The sequence below is a fragment of the Macrosteles quadrilineatus genome, unplaced genomic scaffold (genome assembly GCF_028750875.1).
Source record: "Macrosteles quadrilineatus isolate MER2022 unplaced genomic scaffold, UCM_ALF_1.0 Scaffold_5__1_contigs__length_97177068, whole genome shotgun sequence".
NCBI lineage: Eukaryota > Metazoa > Arthropoda > Insecta > Hemiptera > Cicadellidae > Macrosteles > Macrosteles quadrilineatus.
The window spans coordinates 76,609,614-76,625,357 of record NW_026542598.1 but is presented as its reverse complement, the minus strand read 5'-3'; the positions used below and the strand labels follow the sequence as shown (position 1 = coordinate 76,625,357).

At 37.2% G+C, this 15,744-nt stretch overlaps 1 protein-coding gene across 4 annotated transcripts in view; it reads right to left on the bottom strand.

Annotated features, from left to right (window-relative positions):
• Positions 1-15,744, bottom strand: part of LOC128994322 (MAP kinase-interacting serine/threonine-protein kinase 1-like) — a 128,346-nt gene that overhangs the window by 25,840 nt on the left and 86,762 nt on the right. The window lies entirely within an intron of this gene.

Sequence of the window (15,744 nt, the reverse complement as noted above, 5' to 3'; positions counted from 1 at the left end):
GACAGGTCGGGCATGGACAGAGCGGAGAAAGTAAAGCTAGTCTCCTGAGTCCTGACCAACCAAAACCAAGGCCAAAGCAAATACGATGGGTGTATCTCCCACTTTCACTTGAATACTGAAGAAACCAAGGAAAAATATCTAGCTTAAGCTTAAAGAAAGGTTCTATACCAACAATGCAAAATACTCCCCTTGGTACAACACCACCAAAGCAAGACCAAAATGTGCTTTTTCCCCAACGGAAAAAGATGTAGGAAAGATGTACATGTTCAAATTGTTGAATCATCCGAAAAGTTAACCTGACTAGCAATAGTGGTACAAATGTCAGTTCTTTCATCTTATTCACCCACACCACCAATATTGTTTTAGCATTCTCTTCATTCTGTGTGTTTATTTATTTAGTTTATTCTATTTGTCAATACTTACAGCAAAAGGCCATTTTCCGTAACTGTTCAACGATTTCTTATACCTCTAGCTCTAGACCTATACATCGATGCATAGACTCAAGTTCCTCTTCCTCATATCGTTCTTATCGGTTAGCGATAGCTGGACTGGTTTCGTCGACAACCAGTCTATAAAAAACGTTTATAGTCTATAGTCTATAGACACGTTTAGAGCATTGAGATAAATAATATAAAATGAATACAGTTTAAAAATGTCGAATGTCTGTCTGCTGTCTTCTCGAAAGGTTATTGCGGCTTGGCACAAAATGTAATGCAATAAAACCTATCTTGAACTTGACCTTAAAAGGCCACTGTGCGATACCCAAGATTAACCTAACCTTACATTACCTTATGTACATTAAAAAACCCAAAATTTCCCTTTGCGATACAAAAGATTAACCTAACCTAACATTACCTTATTTACATTAACAAACCCAACATTTCCCTTTGCGATACCCAAGATTTTCCTAACCTAACACTACCTTATGTGCATTAACAAACCCAACATTTCGCTTTGCGATACCCAATATTAACCTAACCTTACATTGCCTTATGTACATTACCAACATTTCCCTTTGCGATACCCAAGATTAACCAAACCTAACTTTCCTTATGTACATTAACAAACCCAACATTTCGGTTTGCGATACCCAATGTTAACCTAACTTTACGTCACCTTATGTACATTAACAAACCCAACATTTTCCTTTGCGATACTCAAGATTAACCTAACCTAACATTACCTTATTTAACAAACCCAACATTTCCCTTTGCGATACTCAAAATTAACCTAACCTAACATTCTTATGTGCATTAACAAACCCAACATTTCCCTTTGCGATACCCAAGATTAACCTAACCTAACATTACCTTATGTACATTACCAACATTTCCCTTTGCGATCACTGAGCTATAACATTATAACTGGAGTAACCACTCTGTGTTCAAAAAACGTACCACTGTTTTTGCTGGTTTTGTTTTAGAGTTTCGTTTTGTTAGGTTGGCCGGGTGATCGGGTTGGTGGGACTTGTCAAATTACAGGCAAAATCAAGATGGCGTCATCCTGTTTTGTTGATATGTGGTAAACAAAAATCTCTGCCAACTCAACATTATGGTTGCAATATAAGTTTATTTATTTATTTTACGAACAAGAGCAACCCATTTAAACCGATGGTCGTTATTTAATCAAATGCCATAGGCCTATTGGCCTAAACCAATATCTCCAAACCAGGAAACTTGACTAGCCTATATTTACCACATAGTTTGAAAAGAGGTAAATAAGTTAGTATTTATTTACTATCAAACAAAAACCATTTATAATATAACTTTAAATACAGAGGTTTTAACGTGCAATAACTTAAATAAGTTTTTGATACAAGTCCTTGAAATAACGGATAACATAACCCCAAATGAATAGTATGGTTAGGTTAGAATGAATTGAAATTATTTGACAGCATCCCACCAACCGATCACACGGCCAACATAACAACACGAAACACCAAAAACAAACCAGCCAAAACAGTGGTACGTTTTTCTCTAACGTTTAACCAGAGAGTAGTGACTCCAGTTATAATCTATATCTCAATGTTTGCGATACCCAAGATTAACCTAACCTAACATTATCTTATGTGCATTAACAAATCCAACATTTCCCTTTGTGATACCCAAGATTAACCTAACCTTACATTACCTTATGTCCATTAACAAACACAACATTTCCCTTTGCGACACCCAAGAACTTAACTTTACCTTTTATCAAACCAAAAATTCCCCCTAAAATTTCTACAACGAACTAAACCAGCTATACAAATAATCTGTAACAGTGATAGCGAATATTTTCAGAAGCTAGACACTTGAGGCAATAAATTGGTCATATTTCAACAAGATACTGTTCCAATTCTCAAAAGCACAAAACGAGGAGTCTCAGAATACACATAAAGCAAGGGATAAACCCTAGTCGGGCGCCGATTGTAACTTTTCATGAGACATTTGGAAGTAGCCATTGCAGCGATTGTAGTATCACTTTCATTGCGTCTGGCATGGAATAGCATTGATTTCCATGTTAATCTCTAGGGAGTAGTGTATGTCCGCTTCATCGCGTTTTCATATCCGTGTATGGTCCTTTGAATAAAGTGGACCAATAAAACAGAATATAAAACAGATTTTCGAAATGTTACAGCAAGTTTGGTTGGTTAGGTTAGTTTAGATTAGAACTGTTTGACAACTAAATTTGAGAGTCCGTGACTGGAAAACTGCCCCCCGGTCTCTGACGTCAATATAACGTAGGAACCTGCTTGGGGGGGGGGGGGGGGTTAGTTTTCCGGGGGCAGTCTTCCGGCGACCCAAGTTTTTTTTAGCTGCTAAAACATCGCAACCAAATGGTTTGGAGGTTATTAGAGCCATGTAAAAAACCCCAAAAGGAAAAGTCTATCAGGTCAATGTTGTAAAGAATTTCCCCGAATACAAGATAATCAATCTGATCTCCACGAGTACCTTATTTTCTTCGAGTACGTTATAAATAAGGGGTTACAACCGTCCGAATCATAAAATAATACAAATAACGAATGATATTTGACAACTTAGTTTCCATGCTGGTCCTAGCTAGGAAAAGCTGATAAGTCTAAGCTACACAAGTCCTCCACTCCAATTCTACGGAATAATTCAATACTTCAAACAACAGTACGTCTCTGTAAAAGTGTTTAGTGTTTAATGTTATTTCGTTAGCGCAAAGTAATAGCATAAGCATTTACACCCGTACACTGAAGTAGACTTCCCATCCACATGGACAAAGCTGTTGCGAAAAGAACATAGGTGAATGAATGAGCCAGATAAAGGACCTAAAACTTTATTTTCTTCCTTTTAGCGAATTTCCCTATGGGGAAGTAGCTATTACTGTAGGTGGCACGGTTTACTAGGCGGTAAGGTTTGCTGCGGCGGGGGTATTTGTTACTGAGATAGTAAACGTGACATAAAAGATGCATTTTACAACAAACTCGTTCCGATCAGTAAAAATTCCACATTTCGATAGAAATCAGCGATTTTGTATCAGCTCAATCTGTCAGAGGCTGAACTACGTAAATTTTGATAAAAAAAACTGACAGCAAGTATAACATAGGGATAAAAATAGAATGTCTAGTTTCTAAATCAATCAGTATTCACAGTCAAAGATATCAGTCAGAAACAATTAGTACTACAACAGGCGACCTTGTGATTGAATTAAACCATATTAAACTTTGTTTCAGTTCACGGACCGAGCTAGTTAGTACAGTGAATGATATCGGTTGAACGTATATTACTTGCATCGAAGTGTTATATAGTTCGATGGTTACTTGCTGCTCTGTACTTCTACACGGTACTACACTGTACTTCTACAGTGTAACTGTGTGCTATGGTGCTATCACCTCTAGTGATAAACAATACTCAAGGACACTCAGAAAACTAGCAAACAGGTGAACATAGGTTACTTGCTGCTCTACGCGGAATGTTCTAGCTGTATCTTTACTGATAACAAGGTTATGTAGATGAGTCACAAGATACAGCACTGTGTACAGTGTAACTGTGTGCTATGGTGCTATCACCTCTTGTGATAAACACTACTCAAGGACACTCAGAAAACTAGCAAAACAGGTGAACATAGGTTACTTGCTGCTCTACGTGGAGTGTTCTAGCTGTAGCTTTAGTGATAACAAGGTTATGTAGATGAGTCACAAGATACAGCACTGTGTACAGTGTAACTGTGTGCTATGGTGCTATCACCTCTTGTGATAAACACTACTCAAGGACACTCAGAAAACTAGCAAAACAGGTGAACATAGGTTACTTGCTGCTCTACGTGGAGTGTTCTAGCTGTAGCTTTAGTGATAACAAGGTTATGTAGATGAGTCACAAGATACAGCACTGTGTATAGTGTAACTGTGTGCCGTGGTGCTATCACCTCTAGTGATAAACACTACTCAAGGACACTCAGAAAACTAGCGAAACCGGTGAACGTAGGTTACTTGCTGCTCTACGTGGAATGTTCTAGCTGTAGCTTTAGTGATAACAAGGTAATGTAGATGAGTCACAAGATACAGCACTGTGTACAGTGTAACTGTGTGCTATGGTGCTATCACCTCTAGTGATAAACACTACTCAAGGACACTCAGAAAACTAGCAAAACAGGTGAACATAGGTTACTTGCCGCTCTACGTGGAGTGTTCTAGCTGTAGCTTTACTGTTAACAAGGTTATGTAGATGAGTCACAAGATACAGCACTGTGTACAGTGTAACTGTGTACCGTGGTGCTATCACCTCTAGTGATAAACACTACTCAAGGACACTCAGAAAACTAGCAAAACAGGTGAACATAGGTTACCTGCTGCTCTACGCGGAATGTTCTAGCTGTAGCTTTACTGATAACAAGGTTATGTAGATGAGTCACAAGATACAGCACTGTGTACAGTGTAACTGTGTGCTATGGTGCTATCACCTCTTGTGATAAACACTACTCAAGGACACTCAGAAAACTAGCAAAACAGGTGAACGTAGGTTACTTGCTGCTCTACGCGGAATGTTCTAGCTGTAGCTTTAGTGATAACAAGGTTATGTAGATGAGTCACAAGATACAGCACTGTGTACAGTGTAACTGTGTGCTATGGTGCTATCACCTCTTGTGATAAACACTACTCAAGGACACTCAGAAAACTAGCAAAACAGGTGAACATAGGTTACTTGCTGCTCTACGTGGAGTGTTCTAGCTGTAGCTTTAGTGATAACAAGGTTATGTAGATGAGTCACAAGATACAGCACTGTGTACAGTGTAACTGTGTGCTATGGTGCTATCACCTCTTGTGATAAACACTACTCAAGGACACTCAGAAAACTAGCAAAACAGGTGAACATAGGTTACTTGCTGCTCTACGCGGAATGTTCTAGCTTTAGCTTTAGTGATAACAAGGTTATGTAGATGAGTCACAAGATACAGCACTGTGTACAGTGTAACTGTGTGCTATGGTGCTATCACCTCTTGTGATAAACACTACTCAAGGACACTCAGAAAACTAGCAAAACAGGTGAACATAGGTTACCTGCTGCTCTACGCGGAATGTTCTAGCTGTAGCTTTACTGATAACAAGGTTATGTAGATGAGTCACAAGATACAGCACTGTGTACAGTGTAACTGTGTGCTATGGTGCTATCACCTCTAGTGATAAACACTACTCAAGGACACTCGGAAAACTAGCGAAACAGGTGAACATAGGTTACTTGCCGCTCTACGTGGAGTGTTCTAGCTGTAGCTTTACTGATAACAAGGTTATATAGATGAGTCACAAGATACAGCACTGTGTACAGTGTAACTGTGTGCTATGGTGCTATCACCTCTAGTGATAAACACTACTCAAGGACACTCAGAAAACTAGCAAAACAGGTGAACATAGGTTACTTGCCGCTCTACGTGGAGTGTTCTAGCTGTAGCTTTACTGTTAACAAGGTTATGTAGATGAGTCACAAGATACAGCACTGTGTACAGTGTAACTGTGTACCGTGGTGCTATCACCTCTAGTGATAAACACTACTCAAGGACACTCGGAAAACTAGCGAAACAGGTGAACATAGGTTACTTGCCGCTCTACGTGGAGTGTTCTAGCTGTAGCTTTACTGTTAACAAGGTTATGTAGATGAGTCACAAGATACAGCACTGTGTACAGTGTAACTGTGTGCTATGGTGCTATCACCTCTAGTGATAAACACTACTCAAGGACACTCGGAAAACTAGCGAAACAGGTGAACATAGGTTACTTGCCGCTCTACGTGGAGTGTTCTAGCTGTAGCTTTACTGTTAACAAGGTTATGTAGATGAGTCACAAGATACAGCACTGTGTACAGTGTAACTGTGTGCTATGGTGCTATCACCTCTAGTGATAAACACTACTCAAGGACACTCAGAAAACTAGCAAAACAGGTGAAAACAAAAACGTTTGTGTTTGGTGGATAATTTTAGTGCAATATGACATAAGATTGATTTATCCACTTGGACGGGAAATCCGTTTTGAAGAAGCAGGAAAACCGTCACTGAAGAAAGCATCTAGAATTAATTTACTACATTTATGATTTGTTGGTAGGAAGATGTTTGATTGTAAACATTATTTGGATTGTATACAGCTGTTATGATAACCCATTTTATAAAGTACTTTCATTTTTTTTACTTTAATAGATTTTACTGGAAATATACCATTACCTTGACTGTTAGCAGACCTAAAATACACTTGGGGTATACATCGATCTCTAGTTTCCCAATTGTTTATTATCCCCCTTTTGCTTTTAACTCAAATAAATTGTAAAATTAGTTAAATAGTTTAAGACCTACATTGTAAAAATACGAGTGTATTTGAACATCAATAAAATATTTCTAAGTGATAACGAATGCTAGCGTGTCCCTAAACACAACCCTGGTGCAGAAAAAACACATTGCAAAGTACTGTATATTCCTTGAAAAACCATAATTAAAGTGTTTATACTTATTTGGAGTAGCTGAGTGATTAAAGTCAAGTGCTCACCTAACAAAAAGTCACCGGTTCGATTTTGAGAGAAGACAGTAGTTTTTTACGGTTCAAAACTGGACCCAGCTGTTCCTGATCATTAACTTTAAATAAGTGATCCCAGCTGATTGATCAAACAGACGATCTATAGTCAGTAACAAAAATAAACAGATCATCTCAGACCATACTACACTACATCCTTGACTCACATTTGGGTTAAACCTAGGTGGCGTACATATCTCGATTACAGTATACTCCCTCTTATCCGAACACCTTTTAACCGGACATCGGTTTAACCGGACTACACTCGGCGGACATTTATCAGCACATCGGTTTAACCAGACTAGATCGGCAGGAAGAGGGCGGTACTGAAACGACTGTTCTCGTGGGAAAGACTGGTCTCAGACCCGTGATCACTTGTCTAAATACAATGCTCTCCTAAATTTAAGTCAAATACTGTATACGGTATGCATTTAAACGGTCCGTTTTAACGAGTTTTTGGGGACGTCGGTTTAACCGGAAAACCCGTTATCCAGATAAGAGGGAGTCTACCTGTAATGGATTTTTGAGAAGTGTCAGACAAGAATTTATGTAAACCAGCAAGGCTTATTCACGTACGAGTCGTTATAGTACAGATATTTTAGCCTTAAATCTGAAAGTTCTGTTTCGATCCTAATCGACCCAGAAAGTTTTAATCTGTTAATTAGATACTAGATACTACCTAAAAAAATCTACAACCCCAGGGTTTAAACAGTTTTTTTTCACCAAAACAGAAAAACGCAGGGCAAAGTAAAAAAAAAAAAAAAAAAAAAAAAAAAAAAAACAGTCAGATCGTAGAGCAGAACAGTAAAACACGCTGAGGCTATAGGAATATTTCTTACACACGAAACCATACAATAACGAGGTAGTTTTCCACACACTGCGTGTTTGCTTATGGCTGTTGTGGTGCGTAGTTTGGTATTGAGCGAGATGGGCTGATGGGTCGAGACGCTGCGACCGGCACGTAGACCCTGAGGGGGCGTTTCAAGGTCAACCTACTGTGACAATGTCACTGATAACACTGATAATACAACTGTCAGTTGACACTTCGTACGGCTGGAGAAAGACTTTCCGTCTAGAACCTGTTCTTCGAGGCCTAGAAGGTTTGTCGTAGAGACAGGATGGATTTCGAACCACACGACGCTTCACTACACAGTCGAGACTCTTCATTGTTGTAGTTTCTCAGCAAACATAACCTCAAAATTAAAAACATTGTATAGGCCTAACCAATGTTATATTTATTGGTTATCAAATATTTCATAAACAGGGCCTTTTTTGTACGACAACCATTATATCCTTACCTATTAGATTAATTTTTGTTTAATCCTTAATTACATCCTCAAGGCCCGAACCGTATTGGGTTAAGGACAAATACACAATTTAAGTTATGCCTCGGTTCTAGCTAACCTAACCTAAAATAATCTAACCCTAAAAAAGGTTTCTAGTTAGTTATAATATTTCAACCTGAATAAACATAATGGTAGATGTATACAAAAATGTCCAGAAGGTATTTACTTTCTCGAGAAATGAAATCTCGATCAAAATTCATTACTTTTTGTTTATTTCACATTGACTTACAAAAATAGAGTTCGGACCTAGAACGAAAACTTGTTGCAAGCCATCTTAACCGAAAAAAAACACAACTTTGTAGAAACACATTATTTTCCTTTGGTCTTCTAAGAAATGCAAATAAATCAAACGGTTGAATAAAATATTATAAAACGTATTCCCTCAAGATAACTTAATTACAGATGTCTTATTTTAGACCAAGAGCAATGAAACTGAAATGAACGTGACGAAAACAGTGTAACGTGGCCTTTAAATAGCTCTCAAAATAAAGAAACGCGTTATCTTGTATTTGGGTCACAAGTGATAGAGTGAACGACCCCCTCACACACACGCACAACACACGCACACACGCCCCACTACTTATGTATACAGGCTTGTATGCTCTGCGATAATATTGTAGACGTTTCTTGGTCAATATTAAAACGTGCAGCTGAAATAATCAGTGGAAAAATTCCAAATTTTAATCTTAAATAAATAATAAAAATATAATTTGGAAATTGTCAATACTGGATTGCAGGTGTACTATTTTCATGTGTTAATATGTACCCAGTATCTGTGACCACATATAAAATATTTCAAATTTGTTAAGATATGTACTAAGTATTCTGTGAATAAACTAGTTTTAGTAATTTTCACTCTTATATTGAAGTTGTAGCTCATTTTAGATTTGAAAGAACATACTTTATAGAATGACTATGTTTTCTGCAGGAAAATACATCAGAAAATCCTTTTGCGCCAACTTTTCAATCTTACCAAAGTGGAAGGATAACTTAAAGGGAACTATAGCAATTTTACGTCCCCATCAACTCTATTATATGAAATCCTAAGAAAATTACAACGTAAATAGTACATTATACTAGGGTTTCATTCAACGAAGTACCTCCTCTTTCAGTAAGCGGTTGGCTATAGCTTTTCAACTTTGATGTGACCACTTCGGTAATCCAAAGCCCAAAGTCGATATTCAAAGGTGTAAATTAAACGGCTGACGTTAGAAAACATGAAGAACATAGACCATCGTTCAAACCTTCCCCTTAAAAAAAGAAGAAAAAAAACAAAAAAAAACGATTGCGTGTATACACACAAAACTATTCCAGCATTTTGAGAGTAGTTAGAACTGCAATGAGCCGTTTTCAAAACTAGAAATCGCCAGATTACCCACGACCGAGCACCGTGCGGAAGTGCTTTAGACTTTCAGAATGTTCGCAAAGTAATTTGGGCGGGTTATCGTCGCTTGAACGACCAGCGGCGACCGTGACCGAGGTTAGGATTCTTCGTTTCAGTTTTGCTTCACCGCGCTGCGCTCCTGCGCCACGCCGGCCAACGCTTCTGCGCGTGCGCAGTCACTAGCCTCCCCCTCCCCTCTTTCATGAATTGACTACGACTGCGCAGATGGATTCAACTGCAGTGCAGACTCTGTTTAACGAATCTCCTCTAACTCTTAACTCGACTGAGAAGAATGGTTTGTTCGACTGGCAATCCAAAGGTGTCCAGTTCAACGTAATAAAAACTACAGTCAAGGGTTAAATTCTAATAAATATCAAGCACTTTGAAGGAGTAAAACTACATACAGAATGTCTAAAGGAGCAAGTTTGGCGGGCAAACGCATACACCATCATTTACATTTTCATAATTAGTTTTAAATACACCTCGATGCTTCAAGGTCTCGAGATTTCTTCGACAAAACTTCAACCAACTAATAGTACTTAAGTTACCATGTTTTATCAAGTAAGTAGGTTATGACAGAAAATATAAATAAATTGATTTCGACAGATTTCAAATAGTCTACTGTCCTACAACTAAAATAACCGGGAATGAAGAACGTAAGAGACTTCACAAGAGCCTCCAGAAGAAGCTGATTGCGAACCTAACCTCACTTCCAGACCTAACCTAACATATTACATAACTACCCTTTCAAGGGATGAAAGCCCTCTCACCTCCCTCCCAATCACCTTCCCCAACTACAGGTAGAAGTAAGATTACAAAGTAAGATTAAAAACTCTTCTTTGGAAAAAATATAGGTCAACCAAGAACCAAAGGTTTTGTCTCTCTCCCGATTACGAAAGTACCATGTTTCATCCTTAGATTTCTTAAGGCTACTTACTATCTTTAAAATTGGGTTTAAAATACCACCATATTTAATTGACAATTCTTCGCCCCCCCCCCCCGACCCCCGATTGTTCATATCATTTTAGTAACAATCCGGATACGCAATAGCACACTTGACGCTATTTAATTTTTTTTCGAACTCATGATTCGTCAAGAATTTAATTACATCCTCTTAAGGTCATTTTTTACTCACCGAGTCTGGCATAAGGGTTGTGGTAGCAGCTCAACAAGCACCCCATGTGTAAAACACGCCTCCCACAAACCACTTTCAGCACTGCGGCGGAGTTGTATGTTAAACAAACACTTACATGATAACACGAGCAAATGTACGTTGGGTATCGAGTATACTGACATAGGTTACATCTACTGTATACTTATTTAATATGTCAAGGACATTTTTTTAAGAAGAATCCATCCAACAATTTAGAACCATTCGAAGCGAATTCGAAGCAGTGATTACCGTAGTCTTCATGGATGCCTGGACGGTGGATTCGTAGTCTTCATGGACTCCTGGACGGTGGATTCGTAGTCTTCATGGACTCCTGGACGGTGGATTCGTAGTCTTCATGGACTCCTGGACGGTGGATTCGCAGTCTTCATGGACTCCTGGACGGTGGATTCGTAGTCTTCATGGACTCCTGGACGGTGGATTCGCAGTCTTCATGGACTCCTGGACGGTGGATTCGTAGTCTTCATGGACTCCTGGACGGCGGATTCGTAGTCTTCATGGACGCCTGGACGGTGGATTCGTAGTCTTCATGGACGCCTCGACGGCGGATTCGTAGCTTCATGGTAAAGACCAGACCACTATACGTTCGCGATGCCCTTTAAGGTGGCAGTTATTACAATCGACTATTTATAGTCAATGATACTGTAATAGTCAATGCTATTGGCGAAGTCATCATTGCAATATCAAGATCCGGGACTTGAAGTATTACGTAGAAATACCATCTTGGTCTTCGGGATGACTGCGTCATTGAATCACCACAACTGACTGATTCTTTAAAGTATTTCATCTTCGATTTTACAAACATTTACACCACCAATTTTCAGGACACACCATGTACAATTTTAAGAGGTTGCCGGCCTCTTACAACCTTGAATTAGGCTCATCAAAGGCTTGTGTTTAGAACGTATGAAGCGGAGCATCTTAATTGTTGAAGATAATGGTTTCTTCAACAATTAACCCCAGTGACAAGCTTTGTATTATTGAAGTCCCTATAATTCTACAAAGTATGTATTAAAACTCTTTTATTGTTACTTTAAGAGGGTGTAATGACGACATTTGTGTCTTGGAACACTTTGTAGGCGTAAATTGTACAATAATTTACATCATTCATAAGCTAACCACCCTCTAAAATTCACAAAGAAAAAAGCATACACTACTAAGCTTTAGTCAGACATCTATACAAACACAACCCGTCAATATAACGTTAAAAGACGTCATAACAGATAATCTTCACAACAAGATTCACGTGAGCACGTCCGAGATTATCTTTATTCAGACACAATATCTAGACAAACACACCCCGTCAACATACCTGTGTTCAAAGACGTCATCACAGATAATCTTCGCTACAGGATTCGCTAGACCACGTGCAAGATTATCTATGAAGATACATCGACAACGGCCTACAGAGCACAGAACATGTGGGTATGGTGACTAACGGTTGGAACATTTGCAGCACAACATGTGCATTAGGTGGGCAAACTTGGCCTACTTTAAACACCTGGCGAATGCTAAATGTAGGGTAGAGGTATGTAGTAGAACTTTTTATCTGTAGAAGATAAGATGGATAGAGCTGTGTTTCATATTTAATACGATCTCACAACTTCAACTTGGAGTTTTCATTTTTATATCGCCAGCTGACAAGAATACTTTATTATGTGGTACAGTATAGGCATAGACAATAGAGTTTAGTATAGGCGATAAATTCTAACATCACTCGAAAAGTTGTTTCTATATGATATTACTAAATGGCAAACATGTACCTATATCTTGTCGATATGTGTAAGTTTTCTGTACTTGCATTGTATGTATTTCGTTGACCTATTCCAGGACAAACATCCATATTCTTGTATGTATGTAAATAACATCTACATTATCTAAACACTCAATTTGAATTTGCTATATTATAAAGGTTGAGTAAGTAAAGGTAGTGTGAGTGTTTTCACAGTACTTAAGTCAACATTGTTGTTGCGCCTTATTGTAATTATATTGGCAATGTATAAGACATGCTCAGTGTGTTGATTGTACAGTAGTGGTGCGTCGTAGAATACGTGTACAGACTATACTCGAGATGAAGTGTTTGCATTGATCCAGCTGTACAAACACACAACATGAAATATGTATTGAGACGTAGTAAATACTCGCGGTGCGTGTGGGTTTAAAACTATATCAGATGGGTCTATACAAATTTTAGAATTTCTATGAACAACAATAACCTTGTTATATGCCACAAACAGATCAGATTTTAGTTTTCTCCATTAGTTTATTTTTGGGCTGATCGCATTCACAATTATTGCTAACTATTTCTTAACTGGTCAGGTTATAAGCCAAGTTTGAGCATTTATATTATTTGAGGCATGTAGTTTTGTATACTGCAAAGACAAGATTTACCAGGCCTATAGTTAATACGTTTAGGAGTACCATCTTAGACCAAATTTCTATATACAGTATCAGTTAGTTTTGAGATACTCGTATTGAAGACTTGCCCAAATTGATCACTGTACAGTAAATAAGTGTCTAAATATATATAGTTCAAGCCTTATGACAATTTTCGTTCTTCAAATCAACATCGAAAACTTCCTCCATTAGGGGAAGTAAGGTTTATGTGTAGTATTAAAAAAAAATGGAATATTTACTAATTTTTTACCGTTCAAAAAAGAATCCGATGGTTTATAAACACAAATTAAAAGGAAAATGGAAATTAGTTAGTTGAAAACGTCGGATTGATACTTAACACAATTAACTGTGTTACCTTTACATTATCCTCAAAATTAAATCCTGTTAATTACCATATATACAGAAATAATATAAAATATAACAATTAAAATCACGTTTAGAAAAGGTATCACGCGTTCAAAAACCGTGTATATCTCAAAGTGAAATGTCGAGACCATAGTACACTGATAGCAAGCAATATGTATCTTGTTCGGTTGGTTATCTAATCTGCAGCATGTAATATGGGCGTGTTTAGATACCGAGTTATTTAATCATAATATATTATGGTTTAAAAAACTCGATTTAGCATCATTATGACCTAGATCAACTGCGAACCCAAATATTTGCCTTTTATTGTTAAGTAGGGGGGGGGGGGGTAAATTGAGAATATGCACTATATTGTGTGCTGCAAGTAGAAAATGTGACCTCAAATGAAGAAAAGTGTGTAGTATACATTAGCACGATTACACGTAACTGGATATCACCCGCAGCAGCAAACCTGCAGACTAGCAAATTTCCATTTTCTTGATTTGATTTTCACTTAAAACTGTTTAAATAACAGAAGGTTTAATGAGTACCTAGGTTTGCTGCTGCAGATAGGGCAATACTGTGTATTTTAGTAAAATATTAATAGCTCAGTATGGAATAAATAGCTTTAACAAGTATGTCTAAAATATATCCATGAACTAGTAAACAACATGCAACAGTTTACTTATTCTTTATACGAATAACATGGGAATTTAAATTTACAACCGTAACCAAAAATTGTTCAATAAACACTTCAATATACTACATTATTTTATTTTTTTTACAAAATAGACTGAAATTCAAAAATTCTATGTTTTAAGGGCCAAAAACAAAAAAATAAACATAATTTTACTTTAAAAAACCCACTTAAAACTTCGTCCACATGATCCGATCATGTTTGTACGCGAACTCATCCAAGTTTATTCCGCCCTACACATTTCAGGCCTTTCATCAAAATCTGACAAAAATTTCCAAGTTATCAGGTTCACTTTTGGCCTCTGGAGACATCAAAATGAAAAAAGTAAATCGGTCCCGGGCCTATTAAAAAAAAAAAATAGGTCTTTACTGTGCCACCTACGGTAATACTGTAGCTACTTCTTTATAAGGAAATTAGCTAAAAACAAATAAATGAAGGTTCGTGTGTTATTTAAGTTTTTCACAACAGAATTTAGACGGATTTTGATCTACCGCAATATCCAAAGGCTTCAACGTTGCAGTATCCAATTCCAATGCTAGGTATGTATTACATCCCACTGCAGTCAACGTAACGTCTGAATGAACATTTTAGACGGATTGTAATTTTGTTTAAACATCCATTTAGAATTTTCAAAGAAAACTTATTCTATTGTAACATCGCTTATATTCTGATCTACAATGAAGTCTTTGACACGTGATAACATACCGACTGACGTAAAAAACCATTCAACAATGTTTGTACTACAAATTCAAGTAAAATTAAGGTAATCGCATGCTAGCCTGGCTCAAACCGCTATTCGCCGGTTTTATCCGGACATTATCACTATCACTTCACATCCGAAGTGAACTCGACCATATTGTACTTGGCGACAAATGCTGTGGATACTTTTCACTCATCAGTCAGTTGTAACTTGGAACAAAGAAATGTTCATCCACTATCCACGGCCATATTATGTGACTGTTAGATGGGTACTTCAATTACATTTTGTACATTTAACTTATGTATATTATCATAGATTAAAAGAAGTAGACATACTCCTTTGTCTATACTCCTTTTATCTATGATATTATCTAATGTATCATTTTACGTACATTAAATACATTATTTGTTCTAGATTGAAATTTTTAAGGGGTTTTCTTACTATTGTATTCTACCTTTTTTCAAATATTTCTTTCTGCATTCATAACTTTTTAATTTTAATTTTACACTTCACTTTTATAGATTGTGTGATGAAATTATTCACATTGTTCTTAGGAACAGTGCATTGTGTATTTATTAAACTTTGTGTATATTGTATTCTTAATAATTTGAATTGTAGACTTGTTTATTTTATAATTCTGTAAACTAAAACCAAACTATACTGATTTGTGTATCGTAAAATTAACTGCACAATCCGATTACAAT